Source organism: Globicephala melas, chromosome 5 (genome assembly GCF_963455315.2).
Source record: "Globicephala melas chromosome 5, mGloMel1.2, whole genome shotgun sequence".
In the NCBI taxonomy this organism is placed as follows: domain Eukaryota; kingdom Metazoa; phylum Chordata; class Mammalia; order Artiodactyla; family Delphinidae; genus Globicephala; species Globicephala melas.
The window spans coordinates 65,300,875-65,305,312 of record NC_083318.1 but is presented as its reverse complement, the minus strand read 5'-3'; the positions used below and the strand labels follow the sequence as shown (position 1 = coordinate 65,305,312).

The window sequence follows — 4,438 nt, the reverse complement described above, 5'->3', positions numbered from 1 at the left end:
TCTAATTCACTAAGTTTGGGGTCATTTGTTATAGTGATCATTAAAACGCTTCTTGCTTTTATCCCCTCAAATCCTTTCTCCACACTGCTTCCCGGTTCTTTCCAAGCCTGTATCTGAACATATGTCTTCCCTGCTTAAGAAAACCCTGATGAACCTATCTTTACAGAATCAGGTCTCAGCTCCTTATCGTGGCATGTGGCATATGCCACAACTTAGTCCTCACTTACTGTTCCATCCTAGCCTTCAATCATGAAGCCTGCGCTCTAGGCACCATGAGCTTCTCCCCTTACTCTGGTCCCACCATGTTGTCACATGCCATCCCTATCCAACCCCCCTCACCCCCCAACGCGGTTCCAAGGATAAATTCTCCTTCCAGTCCTCCTCCGCTCCTTCAGATAGAGTCCACCACTCTTGTCTCTTTGAGCCTTCTTACCTTCACTGCAGTTCTTATCACATTTCACGTGTGCCCATCTCCTCCTACTGACAAACGCCTTCATTGCAGGGGCCATGCTGTATTCATTTGTGAACCCCCAGAACCTAGTTCAAATGCCTGCCATGTAGTTCAGCCATCAGTGGCGACTGACTGATTGTGAAGTATTCCTGACTACGTGCTTCTTGCGAGCAGGTGTTACCGAAACAGGTTCGTTTTGACCGCTGCCCAACAAGCCAAAACGCTGAGAGGAGGGGTTTGCAGCAACGAGCCGGTTTGGTTACAAGGCAGCCAAGTGAGAAGCAGAAAGAACAAGTCTCAGATCTGCCTCCCTGACGGCAAGGGACTTGGGGTATTTACGGCACAAAGAATAAAGAAACAGGGTGGGGCTTCCCTGGTGGCGCAGTGGTTGAGAGTCTGCCTGCCGATGCAGGGGACACAGGTTCGTGCCCCAGTCCGGGAAGATCCCACATGCCGCGGAGCGGCTGCGCCCGTCAACCATGGCCGCTGAGCCTGCGCGTCCGGAGCCTGTGCTCCATAACGGGAGAGGCCACAGCAGTGAGAGGCCCGCGTACCGCAAAAAAAAAAAAAAAAAAAAACAGGGTGGTCTGACGTGTGGGGAGCGTGGGGAAAGGTGATTGGAAGAAAGTGTAGTAAATAGTCTTTCTGCGCAGGTGTAACTAAGCTACAAACAGCTGTCCATGAAAAAATGGAGGCACTTAGCAAGACCTGAGGGTGGAGTTTCCAGCCCTCTGACACCAAAAGGTCACTGAGCAGACACTCACACATGCCTAGTTGGAGGGCCAGTGGTCCTACCCAGTCTTAACCAGGTCAGCTTGAACTAGACACAGCTGACTCCAAGTTCCGGGAAAACAACTTGGGCAAACTTATTGTTTAGTCTACGTGCTGCTTGGAGGACGTGCAAGTCTTTTATAGCAACAATTAAAATGACCCTGCTCAGTGAAGGTAGGTGAAATGGATTTGACTAATGATTACTCACGGTTTCACAGGCACTAAATCTCATTCATCTCATGGTGCTTGGTTCAGAGCCTGGAACGTGATAGGTATTCACGGAGGATTTAATTGAATTGAGCGATGGGAAATAGAAAAGTTAAGAAGCAAGAAAGCAAAAGGATAGAAAACAACAAATTAGAAGGCAAGGAGGAGACAGAGTCTTAAGAAAGACAAAGTCAAGTAGAAGCTCTCGGGAAGGAAGAATCGTAACATTCTCTAAACACTGATTTTAGTTGGTTCTCAATTTATCCCTCTATTTCTTTTTTCTTTTTTCAACATCTTTATTGGAGTATGATTGCTTTACAATGGTGCATTAGCTTCTGCTGTATAACAAAGTGAATCAGCTATAGGTATACACATATCCCCATATCTCCTCCCTCTTGTGTCTCCCTCCCACCCTCCCTATCCCACCCCTGTAGGTGGTCACAAAACACTGAGCTGTCTCCCTGTGCTATGCGGCTGCTTCCCACTAGCTATCTATTTTACATTTGGTAGTGTATATATGTCCATGCCACTCCCTCACTTCGTCCAGCTTACCCTTCCCCCCCCCCATGTTCTCAGGTCCACTCTCCACGAACGTCTGCATCTTTATTCCTGTCCGGCCCCTAAGTTCTTCAGAACCTTTTTTTTTTTTTAGAGTCCATATATAATGTGTTAGCATACGATATTTGTTTTTCTCTTTCTGACTTACTTCACTCTGTATGACAGACTCTAGGTCCATCCAACTCACTACAAATAACTCAATTTTGTTTCTTTTTATGGCTGAGTAATATTCCATTGTATATATGTGCCACATCTTTATCCATTCATCTATTGATGGACACTTAGGTTGCTTCCATGTCCTGGCTATTGTAAATAGAGCTGCAATGAACATCGTGGTACATAACTCTTTTAGAATTCTGGTTTTCCGAGGGGGAAAAAAAAAACAACTAAAAATAGAACTATCCCTCTATTTCTTTTTGAACCAAGTGCTAAGTTTGAATAGAGGATGAAGAGCCCTGCGATGGGGTTTGAGGGCCGATATCACTGACTTTTCTCAGACACCTCCCCTCAGAGGCTCTGGCACAGACCCTGCTCATAGACTGGGTTTTAGTGAGGTGGTGTCAAGATGGAGTCCAGGATGGCACGAACAACCATTCCCACTTATTTCCATATGTTGTCTGCTCTGCCACGATAAACTGGCGCCACTTCAGACAGGCCTAGAGCACACACCTTCCTTTCGTGCTGGCCCTGGGGCAAGGAGAAGAGAGATTTTCCCAGGGTTTCTACACTTGGCTTTATTGTTCAGAGAGCTCAGAGTGATTTCCATTTTCAATCATTTAAATCAGGGGTGAGGCACGGGTTTGCATTAACTATAGTTCAGGAGAGTCACAAATGGTCCCTTTAGTGAGAAAGAAGATGGGACACTCAGGTATATATAAACAAATCCTTGGACCAGTTGTTCTCAAACGTTAGCTACATCAGAATCATCGGGAGGGCTTGTTAAAACAGACTGCTGGGCTCACCTCCAGAGTCTGATCATTTGCCTTTCTAACAAGTTCCCAGGTGATGCTGAGTCTGCCAGCTCAAAGACCGCACTTGGAGCATCACTGCCCTAGACCATGAACTTCTTGTACAGAAGGAACTGGCCTTTTATCTCTGTATGTGCAATGCCTAGCACATAGGAGGTGTTCTTGTATGCTTTTTTTATTTGAATTTCATGAAAGATAATTACAATTGTTAGAAAAGTTATTCAAAAAGTCATTCTAGGGCTTCCCTGGTGGCACAGTGGTTAAGAATCCGCCTGCCAATGCAGGGAACACAGGTTCGAGCCCTGGTCTGGGAGGATCCCACATGTCGTGGAGCAGCTAGGCCCGTGAGCCACAACTACTGAGCCTGTGCTCTAGAGCCCGTGAGCCACCACTGCTGAGCCCACATGCCACAACTACTGAAGCCTGTGCTCCACAACAAGAGAAGCCACCACAATGAGAAGCCCACGCACCACAACGAAGAGTAGCCCCTGCTCGCCGCAACTAGAGAAAGCCCGTGCACAGCAACGAAGACCCAATGCAGCCAAAAATAAATAAATAAAATAAATAAATTTTTTAAAAAAAGAATGAAGGCTTAAACACATATAAGTGTACTTACAAATACTTAAAAAAAAAAGTCATTCTAGGGACTTCCCTGGTGGTCCAGTGGTTAAGACGCTGCGCTCCCAATGCAGGGGGCCCGGGTTCGATCCCTGGTCAGGGAACTAGATTCCTCATGCCGCAACTAAAAGAGCCCACGTGCCGCAGCGAAGAGCCCATGTGCCGCAACTAAGACCTGGCTCAGCCAAATAAATATTGTTTTAAAAGCCATTCTATCATGTGTCTGTAATGCCATCTTTTGGTATCTCTTGGCTCAAGGAAAATACACATCTTCATAGAGCTTATTTCTCCCCTTTTATCTCCACCAGCAGTTTCTACTGAAGATATCAACTCAGATAACACTGTTTCCAGCAGTCAAATAGAGTCTAGAGATACAGATCATTCAAGTAAGTGCCGGAAAAAGAACTTTGCCTGGTGGTGACCCTAAACTGTTCTTGATGTTGTATTGGGTTGGCCAGAAATTTCATTTTTTTCTTCCGTAAGATGGCTCCAATAGCGCTTAGTTGTCTTTAACTTCATTCAAAACAATTTTCTTAGATTGTCTTGTGTCAGCTGTCATATCAATGTGCATTTTAAAAAATAACATATCAAAATTGGTGAATTTTTGTGTAGCCATTTTAATATTGAAAATGGAAGAAAAAAAGCAACATTTTCGGCATATTATGCTCTATTATTTCAAGAAAGGTAAAAACGCAACTGAAACACAAAAAAAGATTTGTGCAATGTATGGAGAAGGTGCTGTGACTGAGTGAATGTGTCAAAAGTGGTTTGTGAAGTTCCGTGCTGGAGATTTCTCACTGGACGTTGCCCCACGGTCGGGTAGACCAGTTGAAGTTGATAGCAATAAAATCAAGATGTTAATTGA

The 4,438-nt window shown here is 45.0% G+C and overlaps 1 non-coding gene across 1 annotated transcript; it reads left to right on the top strand.

The window, feature by feature from the left end:
* Window positions 1-3,604: 3,604 nt before the first annotated feature.
* On the top strand, window positions 3,605-3,677 carry TRNAG-CCC (transfer RNA glycine (anticodon CCC)). Its single transcript has one exon. It is a non-coding gene; the product is annotated as a tRNA-Gly (tRNA).
* The last annotated feature ends 761 nt before the right edge of the window (window positions 3,678-4,438 follow it).